The following is a 27,252-nucleotide window of genomic DNA, read 5'->3' as shown; positions in this document are numbered from 1 at the left end:
TCCCCTCCTCGGTTGACCAAGGAACTACTTACTCTGCAGCCAGTGTTGATAGCTGGAAATTTTTGGAGCAATTTTTCCACAAGGACCTTCTGGTATTGCACCATTTGGCTCATCCTCTCACCAGAGTAATGAGAGATGAGAAGTTCTCTTTGTAGCATTAGTCGAGAAAGGTGAACAACCAGTAATCGGTGTTGGCCAAAATGCGTACAACGCGAGGGTCACAGGAAAAGCAGCCTAACATAAAGTCAGCCATGTGTGCAAGAGTCCCAACAGACAAGACACTGCTGTCATCATCAGGAGAATGACTCTCAATCTCCTCATCCTCTTCCTCCTCTTCTACCTATCCACGCTGAACAAATGGAATAAAACTTCCATGGGTGCTACCCTCTGTAGCAGAGGCAACCGTCTTCTACTCCTCCTCCTCATCATCCAATTTGTGCTGAGAAGATGAACTGAGGGTGATCTGGCTATCACCTTGTGTAATGTCTTCCCACATTTCCACCTCTTCCACATGCAAAGTGTCCACCTTAATTGTGAGCAGCGAGTGAAGGGAAGATACAGAAGTGGGATGGTTACGCTCATAATAGTGTTATCGCCACTCACCATCTGTGTTGATTTCTCAAAGTTGCGTAAAACCTCACAGAGGTCAGACATCAATGCCCACTCATTGCTTGTGAAGAGGGGAAGCTGACTGGAAAGGCGACGACCATGTTGCAGCTGGTATTTCACTACTGCCTTCTGCTGCTCACAAAGTCTGGCCAACATGTGGAACGTGGAGTTCCAGCGCGTGCTCATGTCGCTCTACAGTCGTAGAGCTGGCAATTGCAAGCGCTGCTGTAGCACTGCCAGATCGGCGGAAGCTGTTGATGACTTACGGAAATGGGCACACATGCGGCGCATCTTCACCAGTAGCTCAGGCAAATTGGGGTAGGTTTTTAGAAACCACTGAACCACTAGGTTGAGCAAGTGGGCTAGGCATGGTATGTGTGTGAGCTTGCCGAGCTCCAAAGCCGCCACCAAGTTACAGCCATTATCAGACACAACCATGCCTGGTTGTATGATATGACAGGCTGATTAAAACTGTAAAAAATCTGATGGGCGCACCATAGGGTAATTCTGTGGGTATACAATTATAGGCAGAGAGAACTAACAAGGCTCACCTTGTGTGGTTGTGCGAATGTAGGCACAACACTAACTGTGGGTATGTCTAACAAGCCTGGACGTCTGGATATGGCGGTCTGCAGCCACGGGACCACGAGGGATCTTCAAATGGAGAAGCCTGGAGCCCCCAAGAAGATGATAAATGCAAGAAAACAAGATACGTCCCACGGCGCGAATTACCGTCAACCAGTCACCAGGATCAAGAAGGAATCTTTTATTGCAGCGATACAATGCGTTTCGGGGAATCACTCCCCTTCATCAGGTACAAAGAAGCTGCACAAGTGAAACAGCATAAAGCTACACACATTTATACATACAAAAGTACCGCCTTAAGGAGGTCACAAGGTCAGGGGGGAGGAGTTTTGGGTGTTGCCTAGATAGATGAGTGGCAAATATAATGTGCAGATCAGCAAGTCCTCAAGGCGAACTGCCGATGTGCACACCCCAATTGTATTTATACAGTATGTGGCAAAAAATCACACTGGTAAAGATCTATTTGGTAAAGATCTCACATGACTGCGCCCATAAAGGGGCCGACCTTGGAGAGCATACAATTAGAAGCGCATCAAAAAGCGCATCAAAACGGCCCATAATCGCGCGCACTGGTGATGCGGTCCTATTGCATGTTCAGGACCCGCATCACATGAGCGGGGTCAGGTCACGTGAGGACCGTTACCTGGTTACAAGGACGCTTCGACGGCGGGAAAGCTGTCTGCTATAGAGAAACTAGTTAGCGTCTGCCGGCCCGACGTCACGTGATGATAGCCAGGTCACGTGAAGACCGCTACTAGGTAACAGAGGACGCTCTCACCTGGAGGCCGCTGCTATGTAACAGGAACGCTCTCAGAATGTAAGAGCAGTCCGCATGAGTCTAATTTATGATAGAAAAACAGAATAAGGATCATATACATGTATTAATGCCCTACAAACACAATAATTAGATTCCTGAAGAAAAAACATTACAAATACATACAAATATGAGGAAGTGGCATGATATAACCTTAAAAGGAGATAAAAAATTAATATTGATATAAAAATACTAAATAAATGTATATATATAAATAGTACATAAAACAAAAATGGAATTAAATAAATTATGCCACACATTAAAATGCCAGCTAAAACATTCTTTCTAGTGGAGAGAATATAAATTAATTGAGACATTATGTGATCCAAGCACATAATAGATGACAATCACCAGTATGGAGTCTGTGGGATGGAGGTGGATGCACGCGTGCAGTTGTTAGAAAAATACGCCTACATCCACAGTCCCCCCAGACCCCAATCGGTGTGACCGCCAATAAAAACTGCCATATTGATAATGCAGCCTACTGATGCACTTATTGATTCATGGGAAAAAGGTTCAAGACAACGGACGAATAATTAGGGTCTAGATCCAATACGGTTAAAGAAATATCTATTTCTCTTACTACTCCATTAATTAACTGATGCTATTAATGGTTGATTACATTGGATCTATATATTAATTTCAAATGCCTCATTTAAACCCTGAGGATTCAGGCTGTTAAGTTTATAAATCCAGAACATTTCGCGTCTTTTGATTGTTTGTATAATGTTCCGGCTATCGGCATGAATTTTTTCTATAGGTAAAACGGAAATACTTGAGAAGAGACCCTGATGTTTATCCGTAATGTGTCTTGATACACTATGCTGCATAAATTTCTTCTTAGTGTTTGAACGATGCTTGTTCAACCTGTTACGCAATGTTTGTGTGGTGCGACCCACATACTGTAATCCACACTGGCATTCAAGTATGTAGATCACATTATTTGACCCGCAATCCATTGATTGTTTGATATTGAAAATTTCGCCAGTGGTGTTATTACAGAAAGAGGTGGAACTTCGTATAGAGAGGCAACATAGACATTTGGGTTGTCTGCATTTTGTACTACCCACTGGTCTGGATGGCACAAGCGAACTGGTAATTGACCCAGCTACTTTATTGTGGCGTGGTTCGCGTAACTTACTGGGTGCTAACAGATTTTTGAGGGTTTTTGCTCTCCTAAAGGTTAGAGGCGGGTGGCTTGGTAGGATTTGCCTATGTAAGGGTCTTTTTTGATAATGTGCCAATGTTTAGAAAGAATATTTCTCACATCCTTATGGTTGCTACTATAGGTAGTGATGAAATTGGCACTCCATTTATTATTTTGCTGTTTATCCTCTGCCTGGTGTTTATGGCTGGCTGATAGGCAATTTTCTTGTGTAAGGGCCTTGGCTCGGTTGTAAGCCGCCTCAATAACTCCATGGGGATAACCTTTTTTTCTGAAATCTTTTACGAATTATCTCACTTTGTGAGATAAAATCCCTAGTTAGAGAACAATTCCTTCTTAATCTCTTAAATTGGCCAAAAGGGATGTTCATCTTCCACTTTTTGAAGTGACGGCTGGAATACTCAAGGTAACTATTACAGTCAACCTTTTTGAAAAACGTACGTGTTACAATTTTATCACCATTTGCATTCATTTCTAAATCCAAGAATTCAATTCTTGAACGATCATATGTCCCAGATTGATTTATACCCCAGTCAGAGGAATTCAGGAGTTTAATGAAATTCTTGATAGAATCAGAATCTCCATCCCATATAAAGAACAAGTCGTCTATATAGCGTCGATATAAGACAATATTATCTGACCACTGGGTGGACTTATAAATATACTGGTCTTCGAATGCTCCCATGAAAAGGTTCGCAAAGCTGGGCTCGAATCGCGTACCCATTGCGGTACCTTTGCACTGGAGATATAGTTGTTCACCAAAAGAAAATGTATTGTGTGTCAGAATAAATTGGATGGATTTCAATATAAACAACTTCTGATCAACAGGTACAGAGGGATCTTTATCAAGAAAAGAATCAACACACTTAATCCCCAATTCATGATTAGTGTTGAGCGCGAATATTCGAATAGCGAATTTTTTTCGCGAATATCGGCACTTCGCTAATTCGCGAATATTTCGAATATAGTGCTATAAATTCGATATTTCGAATATTCGTTTTTTTTTTGTTTTTTTTTTAATTGTTATATTTTTTCCTTTCCCACTTCCCTAAAGTTGTTCTTACCTGTCCTTTGGATTCCTGGCTTCCTGCCGCCTTCCGTGCTCATGGAGCGTCCCCATCTCCATGGGAACGTCTCCATATACTAGAATGTACTGTCGGATTTGAGAATTACGTTGAAATCGCAAATGCGATTATTTAGTGTTATATTAATCGCATTTGCGATTTTTTTTTTTTTTTTTTACTATGGTTGGCTTCAATGGTAGAATTAGCGAATATGACGAATATATTCGTTATATTCCACAAAACGAATATACGAATGTATTCGTCATATTCCACAAAACGAAGATAACGAAGTATTCTGCATCTCAGTTATATCTACCTATTCATCAACTTCGCTAATTCTAGCAATCATATAGGAAAGTTGACTATAGAGACAGCTAAGTTTAATTCGCTATGCGATTATATGACTGCTTTTTTTTTATATAAATAGAATAATTATAATACCTGATAATTATTATAATCTATTTATATAAAAAAGCAAAGTAATATAATCGCATAGCGAATTATACTTATCTGTCTCTATAGTAAACTTTCCTATATGATTGCTAGAATTAGCGAAGTTGATGAATAGGTAGATATAACTGAGATGCAGAATACTTCGTTATCTTCGTTTTGTGGAATATGACGAATACATTCGTATATTCGTTTTGTGGAATATAACGAATATATTCGTCATATTCGCTAATTCTACCATTGAAGCCAACCATAGTAAAAAAAAAAAAAAAAAATCGCAAATGCGATTAATATAACACTAAATAATCGCATTTGCGATTTCAACGTAATTCTCAAATCCGACAGTACATTCTAGTATATGGAGACGTTCCCATGAGCATGGAATATAGCATTACTAAGTTAAAACCGCAAATGTGATTATTTCGTGTTATATTAATCGCATTTGCGATTTATTATTATTATTTTTTTTATTTTTTTTACTATGGTTGGCTTCAATGGTAGAATTAGCGAATATGACGAATATATTCGTTATATTCCACAAAACGAATATACGAATGTATTCGTCATATTCCACAAAACGAAGATAACGAAGTATTCTGCATCTCAGTTATATCTACCTATTCATCAACTTCGCTAATTCTAGCAATCATATAGGAAAGTTGACTATAGAGACAGCTAAGTTTAATTCGCTATGCGATTATATGACTGCTTTTTTTTTATATAAATAGAATAATTATAATACCTGATAATTATTATAATCTATTTATATAAAAAAGCAAAGTAATATAATCGCATAGCGAATTATACTTATCTGTCTCTATAGTAAACTTTCCTATATGATTGCTAGAATTAGCGAAGTTGATGAATAGGTAGATATAACTGAGATGCAGAATACTTCGTTATCTTCGTTTTGTGGAATATAACGAATACATTCGTATATTCGTTTTGTGGAATATAACGAATATATTCGTCATATTCGCTAATTCTACCATTGAAGCCAACCATAGTAAAAAAAAAAAAAAAAAATCGCAAATGCGATTAATATAACACTAAATAATCGCATTTGCGATTTCAACGTAATTCTCAAATCCGACAGTACATTCTAGTATATGGAGACGTTCCCATGGAAATGGGGACGCTCCATGAGCATGGAATATAGCAGGGATCAGCAACCTTCGGCACTCCAGCTGTGGTGCAACTACAACTCCCAGCATGCACACCTCCATGGCTGTTCTCAGGACTCCCAAAGAAGTGAATGGAGCATGCTGGGAGTCGTAGTTTGACAACAGCTGGAGTGCCGGAGGTTGCTGATCCCTGGAATATAGCATTACTAAGTTAAAATCGCAAATGCGATTATTTCGTGTTATATTAATCGCATTTGCGATTTTCTTTTTTTTTTTTTTTTTTTTTACTATGGTTGGCTTCAATGGTAGAATTAGCGAATATGACGAATATATTCGTTATGTTCCACAAAACGAATATACGAATGTATTCGTCATATTCCACAAAACGAAGATAACGAAGTATTCTGCATCTCAGTTATATCTACCTATTCATCAACTTCGCTAATTCTAGCAATCATATAGGAAAGTTTACTATAGAGACAGATAAGTATAATTCGCTATGCGATTATATTACTTTGCTTTTTTATATAAATAGATTATAATAATTATCAGGTATTATAATTATTCTATTTATATAAAAAAAAAAGCAGTCATATAATCGCATAGCAAATTATACTTAGCTGTCTCTATAGTCAACTTTCCTATATGATTGCTAGAATTAGCGAAGTTGATAAATAGGTAGATATAACTGAGACGCAGAATACTTTGTTATCTTCGTTTTGTGGAATATGACGAATACATTCGTATATTCGTTTTGTGGAATATAACGAATATATTCGTCATATTCGCTAATTCTACCATTGAAGCCAACCATAGTAAAAAAAAAAAAAAAAAAAAGATAATCGCAAATGCGATTAATATAACACGAAATAATCGCATTTGCGATTTCACCTTAGTAATGCTATATTCCAGGGATCAGCAACCTCCGGCACTCCAGCTGTTGTCAAACTACGACTCCCAGCATGCTCCATTCACTTCTTTGGGAGTCCTGAGAACAGCCATGGAGGTGTGCATGCTGGGAGTTGTAGTTGCACCACAGCTGGAGTGCCGAAGGTTGCTGATCCCTGCTATATTCCGTGCTCATGGAGCGTCCCCATCACCATGGTAACGTCTCCATATACTAGAATGTACTGTCGGATTTGAGAATTACGTTGAAATCGCAAATGCGATTATTTCGTGTTATATTAATCGCATTTGCGATTTCAATAGGAGAGTAGCCTTTAAGTTTAAAAAAAAATAAAAATATATTAAAAAAATCGCATATGCGATTTTTTAAAATGCATATTATTCGCGATAACTAGAATAATGACGAATATTCGATTTCGACGAATATAAAACGAATATTCTATCGAATATTCGCGAATTTCGTCGAAATCGAATATGGCACCTGCCGCTCATCACTATTCATGATTGATATTAGAATATAGGGCCGCAACATCAAGGGCTATCCACGAATATGTGTCCTTCCATGTGATTCCTTTTAGTGTTGTTATTAAAGAAGTGGAATCTTTCAAATAGGAAGGTAGTTGGATAACATATTTTTGTAACAAGATGTCCACATAATGGGACAAATTGCAGGTCAACGAGGATATCCCGGAAATGATGGGGCGGCCCGGAGGGTTCTGAATATCCTTATGAATTTTGGGTAGATGGTAAAAGAGTGCCATTACTGAATCTGTTTTGAGAATGTATTCTTGTTCTTTTTTACTCAGTATATGTTTAGCTGAGTCAATCAAGGTCATCAATGCGACCCTATGTTCCCCAGAAGGATCCTTTTCCAGAGGAAGATAGTAGTCGGTATCCGATAAAATGTGGAGAGCTTCTTTGACGTAGTCGTCTCTATTTTGGATCACCACGCCTCCACCTTTTATCGGCATTATGGATACCAATTGAGGTATTTTCATTTAGGCTTTTTACTGCCTTGTATTCTGTGGGATTGAGATTGTGGTTCAAAATAGGTTTCTGATGGATGGATCGAAAAATCGTCCATCACTAGATGGTAGAAAGTGTCTATAAAATTCCCCTTATGATGAGTCGGGTAAAATGTTGAGGGGGGTTTTAAACTCGTGGAGACATATTGTGTTATTGCTGAGGCGGATGGAGCCTCACTAGTGTGTTCGATACTAGGTTTATTCAGACCATCCAGTAGGCTAAAATGTCTTTTTAATGTTAGTTTCCTAACAAAATTGTGTAAATCTAAAAAAAGATCAAAACCCTTTATGCCTAATGTTGGGCAAAACGAGAGACCTCTTGCTAGAAGTAATGTTTCCTCCACATTTAATAGATAGGAGGATAAATAGAAAATTTTGATTTCATGATCTGATTTCTCTTTTATTAGATTCTTCTTTTTACTTTTGCCTCCCCTACATCCTCTTCTAGGTTTTTTCTTTTTACTGATCTTTTCCCCAGAGGATGGGAAAAAATTGTGATTGTTACCATATTCGGGCTTTTCTTTATCGGGTATATCGTAGTTAGTGTGAGCACCATTGGAAGGGATAAAAAAGAAGAGCTCTGACCTACCTGAGAAGTCATATTGAACGTCTTTGTAAGTTTCGGGCTGACCCCAGAACTTGAGTGATTCAGAGACATATGGATGGAGGCTTGAGTGGGGGAAAAGTCATGGAGTGTGATGATTGAGTCCAACTCAAAATCAGTAGTAATGGGTGGTGAGGATGGTGATTTGTGAAACATGGAGTGACTGGGTCTGTTGATGGGGGAAAAGGATGTGGGAGGGAGATTGAGGGGTGCACAACTAGAAAGGGTCTCTGGGTCAAAACCTTCGGCAGCGATTGGGCTGGGAGATTCCAAACAAGCAGACCTTGGTACGGGCTCCAATTTGGGCCCCCCCACCCCATCGCTCACCAATGGAGATGGCCCAGTGGGACCAACCGGTTGTGATATTTGCCTCCTATGTGTGGGAGTGTTAGATGTCACTGAGGTTGGTGACAAAGAGTGGGTGGTAGTAGGACAACTAATGTTGGTGGTGTCAAATTTGCGAGATTTGACCGCATTGTTGCCCTCACATCTTTGGTGTCGGGTAGTGACGCCTGACGTCAATTTTTACTATTGACAAAAGTGACCGCCCTATGGGTTTTGGGCAGTGTGAGGTGTGAATTGGAGTGAGTAGGACCACGTTTGTGGTGAGTCGGACCACATTTGGGTGGTACAGTGTTGGTAATTGTATTAGCTACTTGTTCTAAAGGTAACTCTAAAGTGTTGGATGCAGTGGGCATGTGTTTGTCTTTCAGCCAGGACTTGATATTATTGGTTGCAATATCAAGTTCTGGCCGAAAGACAAACACATGCCCACTGCATCAAACACTTTAGAGTTACCTTTAGAACCAGTATCTAATACAATTACCAACACTGTACCACCCAAACGTGGTCCGACTCACCACAAAAGTGGTCCTACTCACTCCAATTCACACCTCACACTGCCCAAAACCCATAGGGCAGTCACTTTTGTCAATAGCAAAAATAGACGTCAGGAGTCACTACCCGACACCAAAGATGTGAGGGCAACAATGCAGGTCAAATCTCGCAAATTTGACACCACCAACATTAGTTGTCCTACTACCACCCACTCTATGTCACCAACCCCAGTGACAGCTAACACTCCCACGCATAGGAGGCAAATATCACAACCAGTTGGTCCCACTGGGCCATCTCCATTGGTGAGCGATGGGGGGGACCCCAATTGGAGCCCGTACCTAGGTCTGCTTGTTTGGGATCTCCCAGCCCAATCGCTGCCGAGGGTTTTGACCCAGAGACTCTTTCTAGTTGTGCACCCCTCAATCTCCCTCCCACGTCCTTTGCCCCCATCAACAGACCCAGTCACCCCATGTTTCACAAATCACCATCCTCACCACTAGGGATGAGCGAACTCGAACTGTATAGTTCGGGTTCGTACCGAATTTTAGGGTGTCCGTGACACGGACCCGAACCCGGACATTTTCGTAAAAGTCCGGGTTCTGGTTCGGTGTTCGTCGCTTTCTTGGCGCTTTTGTGAAGCTTTCTTGGCGCTTTTTGAAAGGCTGCAAAGCAGCCAACCAACAAGCGTCATACTACTTGCCCCAAGAGGCCGTCACAGCCATGCCTACTATTGGCATGGCTGTGATTGGCCAGAGCACCATGTGACCCAGCCTCTATTTAAGCTGGAGTCACATAGCGCCGCCCGTCACTCTGCTCTGATTAGCGTAGGGAGAGGTTGCGGCTGCGACAGTAGGGCGAGATTAGGCAGATTAACTCCTCCAAAGGACTTGATTATTGATCGATCTGCAGCTGTGGGTCATTGAGCTGCTGATACTCAATTGCTCACTGTTTTTAGGCTGCCCACACCGTTTGTCAGTCACTTTTTTCTGGGGTGATCGGCGGCCATTTTGTGTCTTGTGGTGCGCCAGCACAAGCTGCGACCAAGTGCATTTAACCCTCAATGGTGTGGTTGTTTTTTGGCTAAAGCCTACATCAGGGTGAAGCTGTCACACCAAGTGCATTTAACCAGCAATAGTCTGTTTATTTTTTGGCCATATACTACATCAGGGGCAAGCTGCGCCCGTCACCAAGTGCATTTAAACCTCAGTAGTGTGGTTGGTCAAGCTGTCACACCAAGTGCATTTAACCAGCAATAGTCTGTTCATTTTTTGGCCATATACTACATCAGGGGCAAGCTGCGCCCGTCACCAAGTGCATTTAACCCTCAGTAGTGTGGTTGGTCAAGCTGTCACACCAAGTGCATTTAACCAGCAATAGTCTGTTCATTTTTTGGCCATATACTACATCAGGGGCAAGCTGCGCCCGTCACCAAGTGCATTTAACCCTCAGTAGTGTGGTTGGTCAAGCTGTCACACCAAGTGCATTTAACCAGCAATAGTGTGGTTATTTTTTGGCCATATCCCAGTCTAATTCTGTCAGTAAATCCATACCGGTCACCCAGCGCCTAAATACTAGGCCTCAAATTTATATCCCGCTAAATCTGTCGTTAACGCTGTACTGTTGTGGCTGGGCAAGTTATTTAGTGTCCGTCAAAGCACATTTTTTGTTCTGGGTTGAAATACAATTCACAATTTAGCAATTTCATAATTTAGTGGTTTCTGCTGTATCAGAGCTATTTGAAATCTATCCCTAAAAGGGTATATAATATTCAAGGTGCACAAAGGGTCATTCAGAATAACTTCACACACACGCTACTGAGCATTTCCAATTTTAATTCTGTCAGTAAATCCATACCGGTCACCCAGCGCCTAAATACTAGGCCTCAAATTTATATCCCGCTAAATCTGTCGTTACCGCTGTACTGTTGTGGCTGGGCAAGTTATTTAGTGTCCGTCAAAGAACATTTTTTGTTCTGGGTTGAAATACAATTCCCAATTTAGCAATTTCATAATTTAGTGGTTTCTGCTGTATCAGAGCTATTTGAAATCTATCCCTAAAAGGGTATATAATATTCAAGGTGCACATAGGGTCATTCAGAATAACTTCACACACACGCTACTGTGCATTTCCAAGTCTAATTCTGTCAGTAAATCCATACCGGTCACCCAGCGCCTAAATACTAGGCCTCAAATTTATAATCAGCTGAATTTGAATACAAGACATTGGGCCAAATAATATTTTTGTTGTTGTGGTGAACGATAACAATGAGGAAAATATCTAGTAAGGGACGCGGACGTGGACATGGTCGTGGTGGTGTTAGTGGACCCTCTGGTGCTGGGAGAGGACGTGGCCGTTCTGCCACATCCACACGTCCTAGTGTACCAACTACCTCAGGTCCCAGTAGCCGCCAGAATTTACAGCGATATATGGTGGGGCCCAATGCCGTTCTAAGGATGGTAAGGCCTGAGCAGGTACAGGCATTAGTCATTTGGGTGGCCGACAGTGGATCCAGCACGTTCACATTATCTCCCACCCAGTCTTCTGCAGAAAGCGCACAGATGGCGCCTGAAAACCAACCCCATCAGTCTGTCACATCACCCCCATGCATACCAGGGAAACTGTCTCAGCCTCAAGTTATGCAGCAGTCTCTTATGCTGTTTGAAGACTCCGCTGGCAGGGTTTCCCAAGGGCATCCACCTAGCCCTTCCCCAGCGGTGAAAGACATAGAATGCACTGACGCACAACCACTTATGTTTCCTGATGATGAGGACATGGGAATACCACCTCAGCATGTCTCTGATGATGACGAAACACAGGTGCCAACTGCTGCGTCTTTCTGCAGTGTGCAGACTGAACAGGAGGTCAGGGATCAAGACTGGGTGGAAGACGATGCAGGGGACGATGAGGTCCTATACCCCACATGGAATGAAGGTCGTGCCACTGACTTTCACAGTTCGGAGGAAGAGGCAGTGGTGAGACCAAGCCAACAGCGTAGCAAAAGAGGGAGCAGTGGGCAAAAGCAGAACACCCGCCGCCAAGAGACTCCGCCTGCTACTGACCGCCGCCATCTTGGACCGAGCACCCCAAAGGCAGCTTCAAGGAGTTCCCTGGCATGGCACTTCTTCAAACAATGTGCTGACGACAAGACCCGAGTGGTTTGCACGCTGTGCCATCAGAGCCTGAAGCAAGGCATTAATGTTCTGAACCTTAGCACAACCTGCATGACCAGGCACCTGCATGCAAAGCATGAACTGCAGTGGAGTAAACACCTTAAAACCAAGGAAGTCACTCAGGCTCCCCATGCTACCTCTTCTACTGCTGCCGCCTCGGCCTCTTCTGCTGCTGCCGCCTCGGCCTCTTCTGCTGCTGCCGCCTCGGCCTCTTCCTCCGCCTCTGGAGGAACGTTGGCACCTGCCGCCCAGCAAACAGGGGATGTACCACCAACACCACCACCACCTCCGTCACCAAGCATCTCAACCATGTCACACGGCAGCGTTCAGCTCTCCATCTCAAACATTTGAGAGAAAGCGTAAATTCCCACCTAGCCACCCTCGATCCCTGGCCCTGAATGCCAGCATTTCTAAACTACTGGCCTATGAAATGCTGTCATTTAGGCTCGTGGACAAAGACAGCTTCAAACAGCTCATGTCGCTTGCTGTCCCACAGTATGTTGTTCCCAGCCGGCACTACTTCTCCAAGAGAGCCGTGCCTTCCCTGCACAACCAAGTATCCGATAAAATCAAGTGTGCACTGCGCAACGCCATCTGTGGCAAGGTCCACCTAACCACAGATACGTGGACCAGTAAGCACGGCCAGGGACGCTATATCTCCCTAACTGCACACTGGGTAAATGTAGTGGCAGCTGGGCCCCAGACGGAGAGCTGTTTGGCGCACGTCCTTCTGCCGCCAAGGATCACAGGGCAACATTCTTTGCCTCCTGTTGTCACCTCCTCCTACTCGACTTCCTGCTCCTCTTCTTCCACCTGCTCATCTAGTCAGCCACACACCTTCACCACCAACTTCAGCACAGCCCGGGGTAAACGTCAGCAGGCCATTCTGAAGCTCATATGTTTTGGGAACAGGCCCCACACCGCACAGGAGTTGTGGCGGGGTATAGAACAACAGACCGACGAGTGGTTGCTGCCGGTGAGCCTCAAGCCCGGCCTGGTGGTGTGTGATAATGGGCGAAATCTCGTTGCAGCTCTGGGACTAGCCAGTTTGACGCACATCCCTTGCTTGGCGCATGTGCTGAATTTGGTGGTGCAGAAGTTCATTCACAACTACCCCGACATGTCAGAGCTGCTGCATAAAGTGCGGGCCGTCTGTTCGCGCTTTCGGCGTTCACATCCTGCTGCTGCTCGCCTGTCTGCGCTACAGCGTAACTTCGGCCTTCCCGCTCACCGCCTCATATGCGACGTGCCCACCAGGTGGAACTCCACCTCGCACATGCTGGACAGACTGTGCGAGCAGCAGCAGGCCATAGTGGAGTTTCAGCTGCAGCACGCACGGGTCAGTCGCACTACAGAACAGCACCACTTCACCACCAATGACTGGGCCTCCATGCGAGACCTGTGTGCCCTGTTGCGCTGTTTCGAGTACTCCACCAACATGGTCAGTGGCGATGACGCCGTTATCAGCGTTACAATACCACTTCTATGTCTCCTTGAGAAAACACTTAGGGCGATGATGGAAGAGGAGGTGGCCCAGGAGGAGGAGGAGGAGGAAGAGGGGTCATTTTTAGCACTTTCAGGCCAGTCTCTTCGAAGTGACTCAGAGGGAGGTTTTTGGCAACAGCAGAGGCCAGGTACAAATGTGGCCAGCCAGGGCCCACTACTGGAGGACGAGGAGGACGAGGATGAGGAGGAGGTGGAGGAGGATGAGGATGAAGCATGGTCACAGCGGGGTGGCACCCAACGCAGCTCGGGCCCATCACTGGTGCGTGGCTGGGGGGAAAGGCAGGACGATGACGATACGCCTCCCACAGAGGACAGCTTGTCCTTACCCCTGGGCAGCCTGGCACACATGAGCGACTACATGCTGCAGTGCCTGCGCAACGATAGCAGAGTTGCCCACATTTTAACGTGTGCGGACTACTGGGTTGCCACCCTGCTGGATCCATGCTACAAAGACAATGTGCCCACCTTACTTCCTGCACTGGAGCGTGATAGGAAGATGCGCGAGTACAAGCGCACGTTGGTAGACGCGCTACTGAGAGAATTCCCAAATGTCACAGAGAACAAGTGGAAGCCCAAGGCCAAGGCAGAGGAGGAGCAAGAGGTCGCCAAGGCAGCTGTGTCACGGCCAGCTCCTCTGAGGGCAGGGTTAGCATGGCAGAGATGTGGAAAAGTTTTGTCAACACGCCACAGCTAACTGCACCACCACCTGATACGCAACGTGTTAGCAGGAGGCAACATTTCACTAACATGGTGGAACAGTACGTGTGCACACCCCTCCACGTACTGACTGATGGTTCGGCCCCATTCAACTACTGGGTCTCTAAATTGTCCACGTGGCCAGAGCTAGCCTTTTATGCCTTGGAGGTGCTGGCCTGCCCGGCGGCCAGCGTTTTGTCTGAACGTGTATTCAGCACGGCAGGGGGTGTCATTACAGACAAACGCAGCCGCCTGTCTACAGCCAATGTGGACAAGCTGACGTTCATAAAAATGAACCAGGCATGGATCCCACAGGACCTGTCCGTCCCTTGTCCAGATTAGACATTAACTACCTCCCTTTAACCATATATTATTGTACTCCAGGGCACTTCCTCATTCAATCCTATTTTTATTTTCATTTTACCATTATATTGCGAGGCTACCCAAATTTAAAAGAACCTCTCCTCTGTCTGGGTGCCGGGGCCTAAATATATGCCAATGGACTGTTCCAATGTTGGGTGACGTGAAGCCTGATTCTCTGCTATGACATGCAGACTAATTCTCTGCTGACATGAAGCCAGAATCTCTGTTACGGGACCTCTCTCCTCTGCCTGGGTGCTGGGCCTAAATATATGCCAATGGACTGTTGCACTGGTGGCTGACGTGAAGCCTGATTGTCTGTTACGGGACCTCTCTCCTCTGCCTGGGTGCTGGGCCTAAATGTCTGACAATGGACTGTTGCATTGGTGGCTGACGTGAAGCCTGATTCTCTGCTATGATATGAAGACTGATTCTCTGCTGACATGAAGCCAGATTGTCTGTTACGGGACCTCTCTCCTCTGCCTGGGTGCTGGGCCTAAATTTATGAAAATGGACTCTTACAGTGATGGGTGACGTGAAGCCTGATTCTCTGCTATGATATGAAGACTGATTCTCTGCTGACATGAAGCCAGATTGTCTGTTACGGGACCTCTCTCCTCTGCCTGGGTGCTGGGCCTTAATTTATGACAATGGACTGTTGCAGTGGTGGCTGACGTGAAGCCTGATTCTCTGCTATGACATGAAGACTGATTCTCTGCTGACATGAAGCCAGATTGTCTGTTACGGGACCTCTCTCGTCTGCCTGGGTGCTGGGCCTAAATTTATGAAAATGGACTCTTACAGTGGTGGGTGACGTGAAGCCTGATTCTCTGCTATGATATGAAGACTGATTCTCTGCTGACATGAAGCAAGATTGTCTGTTACGGGACCTCTCTCCTCTGCCTCGGTGCTGGGCCTAAATTTATGACAATGGACTGTTGCAGTGGTGGCTGACGTGAAGCCTGATTCTCTGCTATGACATGCAGACTGATTCTCTGCTGACATGAAGCCAGATTGTCTGTTACGGGACCTCTCTCCTCTGCCTGGGTGCTGGGCCTAAATATATGCCAATGGACTGTTGCACTGGTGGCTGACGTGAAGCCTGATTGTCTGTTACGGGACCTCTCTCCTCTGCCTGGGTGCTGGGCCTAAATATCTGACAATGGACTGTTGCATTGGTGGCTGACGTGAAGCCTGATTCTCTGCTATGATATGAAGACTGATTCTCTGCTGACATGAAGCCAGATTGTCTGTTACGGGACCTCTCTCCTCTGCCTGGGTGCTGGGCCTAAATATCTGACAATGGACTGTTGCATTGGTGGCTGACGTGAAGCCTGATTCTCTGCTATGATATGAAGACTGATTCTCTGCTGACATGAAGCCAGATTGTCTGTTACGGGACCTCTCTCCTCTGCCTGGGTGCTGGGCCTAAATATCTGACAATGGACTGTTGCATTGGTGGCTGACGTGAAGCCTGATTCTCTGCTATGATATGAAGACTGATTCTCTGCTGACATGAAGCCAGATTGTCTGTTACGGGACCTCTCTCCTCTGCCTGGGTGCTGGGCCTAAATTTATGAAAATGGACTCTTACAGTGGTGGGTGACGTGAAGCCTGATTCTCTGCTATGACATGTAGACTAATTCTCTGCTGACATGAAGCCAGAATCTCTGTTACGGGACCTCTCTCCTCTGCCTGGGTGCTGGGCCTAAATGTCTGACAATGAACTGTTGCATTGGTGGCTGACGTGAAGCCTGATTCTCTGCTATGACTATGAAGACTGATTCTCTGCTGACATGAAGCCAGATTGTCTGTTACGGGACCTCTCTCCTCTGCCTGGGTGCTGGGCCTAAATTTATGAAAATGGACTCTTACAGTGGTGGGTGACGTGAAGCCTGATTCTCTGCTATGAAATGAAGACTGATTCTCTGCTGACATGAAGCCAGATTGTCTGTTACGGGACCTCTCTCCTCTGCCTGGGTGCTGGGCCAAAATTTATGAAAATGGACTCTTACAGTGGTGGCTGACGTGAAGCCTGATTCTCTGCTATGACATGCAGACTGATTCTCTGCTGACATGAAGCCAGATTGTCTGTTACGTAACCTCTCTCCTCTGCCTGGGTGCTGGGCCTAAATATATGCCAATGGACTGTTGCACTGGTGGCTGACGTGAAGCCTGATTGTCTGTTACGGGACCTCTCTCCTCTGCCTGGGTGCTGGGCCTAAATATCTGACAATAGACTGTTGCATTGGAGGCTGACGTGAAGCCTGATTCTCTGCTATTATATGAAGACTGATTCTCTGCTGACATGAAGCCTGATTGTCTGTTACGGGACCTCTCTCCTCTGCCTGGGTGCTGGGCCTAAATATCTGACAATGGACTGTTGCATTGGTGGCTGACGTGAAGCCTGATTCTCTGCTATGATATGAAGACTGATTCTCTGCTGACATGAAGCCAGATTGTCTGTTACGGGACCTCTCTCCTCTGCCTGGGTGCTGGGCCTAAATATCTGACAATGGACTGTTGCATTGGTGGCTGACGTGAAGCCTGATTCTCTTCTATGATATGAAGACTGATTCTCTGCTGACATGAAGCCAGATTGTCTGTTACGGGACCTCTCTCCTCTGCCTGGGTGCTGGGCCTAAATATCTGACAATGGACTGTTGCATTGGTGGCTGACGTGAAGCCTGATTCTCTGCTATGACATGCAGACTGATTCTCTGCTGACATGAAGCCAGATTGTCTGTTACGGGACCTCTCTCCTCTGCCTGGGTGCTGGGCCTAAATTTATGAAAATGAACTCTTACAGTGGTGGATGACGTGAAGCCTGATTCTCTGCTATGATATGAAGACTGATTCTCTGCTGACATGAAGCCAGATTGTCTGTTACGGGACCTCTCTCCTCTGCCTGGGTGCTGGGCCTAAATTTATGAAAATGGACTCTTACAGTGGTGGGTGACGTGAAGCCTGATACTCTGCTATGACATGCAGACTAATTCTCTGCTGACATGAAGCCAGAATCTCTGTTACGGGACCTCTCTCCTCTGCCTGGGTGCTGGGCCTAAATATATGCCAATGGACTGTTGCACTGGTGGCTGACATGAAGCCAGATTGTCTGTTACGGGACCTCTCTCCTCTGCCTGGGTGCTGGGCCTAAATATCTGACAATGGACTGTTGCATTGGTGGCTGACGTGAAGCCTGATTCTCTGCTATGATATGAAGACTGATTCTCTGCTGACATGAAGCCAGATTGTCTGTTACGGGACCTCTCTCCTCTGCCTGGGTGCTGGGCCTTAATTTATGAAAATGGACTCTTACAGTGGTGGGTGACGTGAAGCCTGATTCTCTGCTATGATCTGAAGACTGATTCTCTGCTGACATGAAGCAAGATTGTCTGTTACGGGACCTCTCTCCTCTGCCTGGGTGCTGGGCCTAAATTTATGACAATGGACTGTTGCAGTGGTGGCTGACGTGAAGCCTGATTCTCTGCTATGACATGCAGACTGATTCTCTGCTGACATGAAGCCAGATTGTCTGTTACGGGACCTCTCTCCTCTGCCTGGGTGCTGGGCCTAAATTTATGAAAATGGACTCTTACAGTGGTGGGTGACGTGAAGCCTGATTCTCTGCTATGACATGCAGACTGATTCTTTGCTGACATGAAGCCAGAATCTCTGTTACGGGACCTCTCTCCTCTGCCTGGGTGCTGGGCCTAAATATATGCCAATGGACTGTTGCACTGGTGGCTGACGTGAAGCCTGATTGTCTGTTACGGGACCTCTCTCCTCTGCCTGGGTGCTGGGCCTAAATATCTGACAATGGACTGTTGCATTGGTGGCTGACGTGAAGCCTGATTCTCTGCTATGATATGAAGACTGATTCTCTGCTGACATGAAGCCAGATTGTCTGTTACGGGACCTCTCTCCTCTGCCTGGGTGCTGGGCCTAAATATCTGACAATGGACTGTTGCATTGGTGGCTGACGTGAAGCCTGATTCTCTGCTATGACATGCAGACTGATTCTCTGCTGACATGAAGCCAGATTGTCTGTTACGGGACCTCTCTCCTCTGCCTGGGTGCTGGGCCTAAATTTATGAAAATGGACTCTTACAGTGGTGGGTGACAGTGAAGCCAGATTCTCTGCTATGGGACCTCTCTCCAATTGATTTTTGTTAATTTTTATTTATTTAATTTTTATTTTAATTCATTTCCCTATCCACATTTGTTTGCAGGGGATTTACCTACATGTTGCTGCCTTTTGCAGCCCTCTAGCCCTTTCCTGGGCTGTTTTACAGCCTTTTTAGTACCAAAAAGTTCGGGTCCCCATTGACTTCAATGGGGTTCGGGACGAAGTTCAGATCGGGTTCGGATCCCGAACATTTCCGGGAAGTTCGGCCGAACTTCTCGAACCCGAACATCCAGGTGTTCGCTCAACTCTACTCACCACCCATTACTACTGACTTGAAGTTGGACTCAATCATCACACTCCATGACTTTTCTCCCACTCAAGCCTCCATCCATATGTCTCTGAATCACTCAAGTTCTGGGGTCAGCCCGAAACTTATAGAGACGTTCAATATGACGTCTCAGGTAGGTCAGAGCTCTTCTTTTTTATCCCTTCAAACGGTGCTCACACCAACTACGATATACCCGATAATGAAAAGCCCGAATACGGTAACAATCACAATTTTTTTCCATCCTCTGGGGAAAAGATCAGTAAAAAGAAAAAACCTAGAAGAGGATGTAGGGGAGGCAAAAGTAAAAAGAAGAATCTAATAAAAGAGAAATCAGATCATGAAATCAAAATTTTCTATTTATCCTCCTATCTATTAAATGTGGAGGAAACATCACTTCTAGCAAGAGGTCTCTCGTTTTGCCCAACATCAGGCATAAAGGGTTTTGATCTTTTTTTAGATCTACACAATTTTGTTAGGAAACTAACATTAAAAATACATTTTAGCCTACTGGATGGTCTGAATAAACCTAGTATCGAACACACTAGTGAGGCTCCATCCGCCTCAGCAATAACACAATATGTCTCCACGAGTTTAAAACCCCCCTCAACATTTTACCCGACTCATCATAAGGGGAATTTTATAGACACTTTCTACCATCTAGTGATGGACGATGTTTCGATCCATCCATCAGAAACCTATTTTGAACCACAATCTCAATCCCACAGAATACAAGGTAGTAAAAAGCCTATATGAAAATACCTCAATTGGTATCCATAATGCCGATAAAAGTTGGAGGCGTGGTCATCCAAAATAGAGACGACTACGTCAAAGAAGCTCTCCACATTTTATCGGATACCGACTACTATCTTCCTCTGGAAAAGGATCCTTCTGGGAAACATAGGGTCGCATTGATGACCTTGATTGACTCAGCTAAACATATACTGAGTAAAAAAGAACAAGAATGCATTCTCAAAACAGATTCAGTAATGGCACTCTTTTACCATCTACCCAAAATTCATAAGGATATTCAGAACCCTCCGGGCCGCCCCATCATTTCCGGGATATCCTCGTTGACCTGCAATTTGTCCCATTATGTGGACATCTTGTTACAAAAATATGTTATCCAACTACCTTCCTATTTGAAAGATTCCACTTCTTTAATAAAAACACTAAAAGGAATCACATGGAAGGACACATATTCGTGGATAGCCCTTGATGTTGCGGCCCTATATTCTAATATCAATCATGAATTGGGGATTAAGTGTGTTGATTCTTTTCTTGATAAAGATCCCTCTGTACCTGTTGATCAGAAGTTGTTTATATTGAAATCCATCCAATTTATTCTGACACACAATACATTTTCTTTTGGTGAACAACTGTATCTCCAGTGCAAAGGTACCGCAATGGGTACGCGATTCGAGCCCAGCTTTGCGAACCTTTTCATGGGAGCATTCGAAGACCAGTATATTTATAAGTCCACCCAGTGGTCAGATAATATTGTCTTATATCGACGCTATATAGACGACTTGTTCTTTATATGGGATGGAGATTCTGATTCTATCAAGAATTTCATTAAACTCCTGAATTCCTCTGACTGGGGTATAAATCAATCTGGGACATATGATCGTTCAAGAATTGAATTCTTGGATTTAGAAATGAATGCAAATGGTGATAAAATTGTAACACGTACGTTTTTCAAAAAGGTTGACTGTAATAGTTACCTTGAGTATTCCAGCCGTCACTTCAAAAAGTGGAAGATGAACATCCCTTTTGGCCAATTTAAGAGATTAAGAAGGAATTGTTCTCTAACTAGGGATTTTATCTCACAAAGTGAGATAATTCGTAAAAGATTTCAGAAAAAAGGTTATCCCCATGGAGTTATTGAGGCGGCTTACAACCGAGCCAAGGCCCTTACACAAGAAAATTGCCTATCAGCCAGCCATAAACACCAGGCAGAGGATAAACAGCAAAATAATAAATGGAGTGCCAATTTCATCACTACCTATAGTAGCAACCATAAGGATGTGAGAAATGTTCTTTCTAAACATTGGCACATTATCAAAAAAGACCCTTATATAGGCAAATCCTTACCAAGCCACCCGCCTCTAACCTTTAGGAGAGCAAAAACCCTTCAAAAATCTGTTAGCACCCAGTAAGTTACGCGAACCACGCCTCAATAAAGTAGCTGGGTCAATTACCAGTTCGCTTGTGCCATCCAGACCAGTGGGTAGTACAAAATGCAGAGAACCCAAATGTCTATGTTGCCTCTCTATACGAAGTTCCACCTCTTTCCGTAATAACACCACTGGCAAAATTTTCAATATCAAACAATCAATGGATTGCGGGTCAAATAATGTGATCTACATACTTGAATGCCAGTGTGGATTACAGTATGTGGGTCGCACCACACAAACATTGCGTAACAGGTTGAACAAGCATCGTTCAAACACTAAGAAGAAATTTATGCAGCATAGTGTATCAAGACACATTACGGATAAACATCAGGGTCTCTTCTCAAGTATTTCCGTTTTACTTATAGAAAAAATTCATGCCGATAGCCGGAACATTATACAAACAATCAAAAGACGCGAAATGGTCTGGATTTATAAACTTAACAGCCTGAATCCTCAGGGTTTAAATGAGGCATTTGAAATTAATATATAGATCCAATGTAATCAACCATTAATAGCATCAGTTAAATAATGGAGTAGTAAGAGAAATAGATATTTCTTTAACCGTATTGGATCTAGACCCTAATTATTCGTCCGTTGTTTTGAACCTTTTTCCCATGAATCAATAAGTGCATCAGTAGGCTGCATTATCAATATGGCAGTTTTTATTGGCGGTCACACCGATTGGGGTCTGGGGGGACTGTGGATGTAGGCGTATTTTTCTAACAACTGCACATGTGCATCCACCTCCATCCCACAGACTCCATACTGGTGATTGTCATCTATTATGTGCTTGGATCACATAATGTCTCAATTAATTTATATGTTTTAGCTGGCATTTAGCTGTTTTTCTATCATAAATTAGACTCATGCGGACTGCTCTTACATTCTGAGAGCGTCCCTGTTACATAGCAGCGGCCTCCAGGTGAGAGCATCCTCTGTTACCTAGTAGCGGTCTTCACGTGACCTGGCTATCATCACGTGACGTCGGGCCGGAAGACGCTAACTAGTTTCTCTATAGCAGACGGCTTTCCCGCCCTCGAAGCGTCCTTGTAACCAGTTAACGGTCCTCGCGTGACCTGACCCCGCTCATGTGATGCGGGTCCTGAACATTCAATAGGACCGCATCATCAGTGCTCGCCGTTTTGATGCTCTTTTTGATGCGCTTCTAATTGTATGCACTCCAAGGTTGGCCCCTTTATGGGCGCAGTCATGTGAGATCTTTACCAAATAGATAGTTAACAGTGCGATTTTTTGCCACATACTGTATAAATACAATTGGGGTGTGCACATCGGCAGTTCGCCTTGAGGACTTGCTGATCTGCACATTATATTTGCCACTCATCTATCTAGGCAACACCCAAAACTCCCCCCCCCCTGACCTTGTGACCTCCTTAAGGCGGTACTTTTGTATGTATAAATGAGTGTAGCTTTATGCTGTTACACTTGTGCAGCTTCTTTGTACCTGATGAAGGGGAGTGATTCCCCGAAACGCATTGTATCGCTGCAATAAAAGATTCCTTCTTGATCCTGGTGACTGGTTGACGGTAATTTGCGCCGTGGGACGTATCTTGTTTTCATGCCTGGTTGTAGGTTGAGTGCCGAGAGCTACAGCTCAGTCTGGTCCCTTATCCCCTGCCACAGCACTGCGGCGGTGTGCTGGTTGTCGCCTTCTTCTGATATATATGAATGCATAATATGTGGGAAACTACTACTGATGTTTTTAGCCATAATATATTATAATATATTATAATATATTTTATATTTTAAAAATATAATTATATGTAAATATATTATAGCTAAAAACTTACATACAGTAAGGAACAGAAGTATTTGAGCACCCTGCGATTTTGCAAGTTCTCCCACCTAGAAATCATGGAGGGGTCTGAAATTCACATTGTAGGTGCATTCCCACTCTGAGAGACAGAATAAAAATAAAAACATCTGGAAATCGTATTGTATGATTTTTAAAGAATGTATTTGTCTTGCACTGCTGAACATAAGTATTTGAACACCTGAACAAAATCAGTGTTAATATTTGGTAGAGAAGCCTTTATTTGCAATTACAGAGGTTTTCTGTAGTTCTTGGCCAGATTTGCACACACTGCAACAGGGATTTTGGCCCACTCCTCCACATAGATCTCCTCTAGATCTGTCAGGTTTTGGAGCTGTCGCTGAGCAACACAGAGTTTCAGCTCCCTCCAAAGATGTTCTATTGGATTTAGGTCTAGAGACTGGCTAATATAAATAAACCAAAGTGATAACTAGCTAACTAAATCAGACCACCTAAATCATATAGCAAAATTGGAGGATGATCAATTTAAAACTTAACCTTAATTGATATGCAATTAGAAAAGTAGGTCCCAATATTAAAGATACCAAGATACTAAATCATAATACATCTATGGAGCATCAGTAGGAAGGCCCTTGATAATTAATAACACTCGGTGGCCAAGAGTACTCAAGATGCAATAATACAGTGCTCGGCAACATCTAAAAGTGTAATCATTGGTCCTACCGCTCCAGTGAATACGTCCCTTGTTCAGCAGTGGCCTCGCTGTTGGCCTCTTCCAGCAATAATGTCATGAACTTTAGTTAGCTGTCAGTGGCTAGTTCTTCTTACCAATTACCATGGTTGGATGAGGCGAGGGAGTTGTTCTCTGATAAGTCCTATGTGCATAAGAAGTTCACCCCATCCTTTAAAACCGCATTTAAAGAATTAAATAGACTGCATAGGGACCCCTGTCGAGCTAGTGGGAGGTACAAAGCTTGGACAATTATATTAAACATGGGATTGTCCCTAGGGGCCTAAGAATCTCACTTACTCCGGTTAACAGACAGAGGAGCCCCGGCTTTGGTAATCAGTGGGAACAACAAGCCACTGACAGCTCACTAAAGTTCATGACATTATTGCTGGAAGAGGAGAAAATCAATCTTGAAAGTCTGGGGAAGAAGTTGAAAGCCCAGATTAGGTTACTAAAACTTTCTCCCAGGATCCTGATTTCAGCAATAAAGAAAAGCTAGTACAGACATCTATTGAGAAATACCAATTTTATTTGAGAGAACGTAAGCACAGTGTCACGGCAGACAGGATACAAGATACATAGGATATAAACAAACAAGTTTCTAGGCAAGAAGCTGGGGATAGAGGTCACCGCCTGACAAATCCCTACCAGCTCTCCCTAGACTTCTATGCCCACGTTTAGACCCTGAAGGTGGGAAAAAAGGTGTCCTCGTACCTAGGCTGAAGATTCCCTAGAATCCCTAAGATGGTGAAAGGGGGAAAGAGGCAGCCTGCTCCCTCAGGACCTGGAGGGGGCAGGCGTCTCTCTAACAGCCTAGACAGACAACCACAAGAAAACAAAACCAACTTATCTTTACTGAGCAGTAACAGCAAATCCTTCCTTCCTTCCTCTGAGCCAGACAGAAGCTATAACCCGCACAGGACACTGGGAGTGGGCGTAATTTAAACTCAAACCAACGACCCCACCCAGTGCACCTGAAGGGAGGCGGATATAGCTCAATTCCAAAACAAAAACGAAAAGGCTAAACACGTGCTGCTAACCTGGCAGACCTCCGCACATAGCCTGAGCAGGGCATGACATACAGGCAGTTTACCAAGGACCTGGCGGAGTTGAAGGAGAATAAGGCCTATTGAAGGAGAAGGCCACTATCAGAGAGATCATATCCAAATTATCTACTAATGAGACTGACCTCTCGGATAGTGAAAGGGAACAAACAGGCATATCTATCTGGAGAAACAAAAATTTATACAGAAGGGGTAGGGGAAGAGGAGGAAGGGGACGAGGTCAATTGCAGAATTTTTTAGACCAAGCAGTCACATACCCTTTGAGAAATCGATCCAAAACGCGGGATCAACAGGCCCCGAAGTAGTTAACTTATCCCACAGGATATTGAATGATACCGAAATGGCCGTTCTTAGTAAAGGTTTATCATTTGTCCCGACACGCCGCTTTGATGCCTTTGCCTGGACTAAAGATCTACATCTATTTGTCCGCAAAATTAAGATGGCACAAATTCTTTACAAATAAGGACGAGCGGCTGTGTCAGGAGTTAGGTATCCCGACCAATATGTTACCTGATGTTAGGCTACTGCACGGGTTGGAGGAGGTTGACAACAGCTTGACAGGTGAGGGCCTGTTTACTTCACTTAGAAATAAGAGTACCAAGATGCCCCCCTCAAGTGACATACAGTGGGATGCGAAAGTTTGGGCAACCTTGTTAATTGTCATGATTTTCCTGTATAAATTGTTGGTTGTTACGATAAAAAAATGTGAGTTAAATATATCATATGGGAGATACACACAGTAATATTTGAGAAGTGAAATGACGTTTATTGGATTTATTGAAAGTGTGCTATAATTGTTTAAACAAAATTAGGCAGGTGCATAAATTTGGGCACTGTTGTCATTTTATTGATTCCAAAACCTTTAGAACTTATTATTGGAACTCAAATTGGCTTGGTAAGCTCAGTGACCCCTGACCTATATACACAGGTGAATCCAATTATGAGAAAGAGTATTTAAGGGGGTCAATTGTAAGTTTCCCTCCTCTTTTATTTTTTTCTGTAGAGTAGCAACATGGGGGTCTCAAAACAACTCTCAAATGACCTGAAGACAAAGATTGTTCACCATCATGGTTTAGGGGAAGGATGCAGAAAGCTGTCTCAGAGATTTCAGCTGTCTGTTTCCACAGTTAGGAACATATTAAGGAAATGGAAGACCACAGGCTCAGTTCAAGTTAAGGCTCGAAGTGGCAGACCAGGAAAAATCTCGGATAGATAAAAGCGACGAATGGTGAGAACAGTCAGAGTCAACCCACAGACCAGCACCAAAGACCTACAACATCATCTTGCTGCAGATGGAGTCACTGTGCATCGTTCAACCATTCCGTGCACTTTACACAAGGAGATGCTGTATTAGAGAGTGATGCAGAGGAAGACTTTTCTCTGCCCACAGCACAAAGTGCCGCTTGAGGTGGGCTAAAGCACATTTGGACAAGCCAGCTTCATTTTGGAATAAGGTGCTGTGCACTGATGAAACTAAAATTTAGTTATTTGGCCATAACAAGGGGCATTATGCATGGAGGAAAAAGAACACAGCTTTCCAAGAAAAACAACTGCTACCTACAGTAAAATATGGTGGTGGTTCCATCATGCTGTGGGGCTGTGTGGCCAGTGCAGGTATTAGGGATATTGTCAAAGTTGAGGTACGCATGTATTCCACTCAGTATCAGCAGATTCTGGAGACCAATGTGCAGGAATCAGTGACAAAGTTGAAGCTGTGCCGGGGCTGGATCTTTCAACAAGACAATGACCCTTAACACTGCTCAAAATCCACTAAGGCATTTATGCAGAGGAACAAGTACAACGTTCTGGAATGGCCATCTCAGTCCCCAGACCTGAATATAATTGAAAATCTGTGGTGTGACTTAAAGAGAGCTGTCCATGCTCGGAAGCCATCAAACCTGAATGAACTAAAGATGTTTTGTAAAGAGGAATGGTCCAAAATACCTTCAACCAGAATCCAGACTCTCATTGAAACCTACAGGAAGAGTTTAGAGGCTGTAATTTCTGCAAAAGGAGGATCTACTAAATATTGATTTCATTTATTTTTTGTGGTGCCCAAATTTATGCACCTGCCTAATTTTGTTTAAACAATTATAGCACACATTCTGTAAATCCAATAA

The sequence above is a fragment of the Bufo gargarizans genome, chromosome 1 (assembly GCF_014858855.1).
Source record: "Bufo gargarizans isolate SCDJY-AF-19 chromosome 1, ASM1485885v1, whole genome shotgun sequence".
NCBI classification, from domain to species: Eukaryota; Metazoa; Chordata; class Amphibia; order Anura; family Bufonidae; genus Bufo; species Bufo gargarizans.
The sequence above is the reverse complement of the archived record's forward strand: the minus strand, read 5'-3'. Positions refer to the sequence as shown.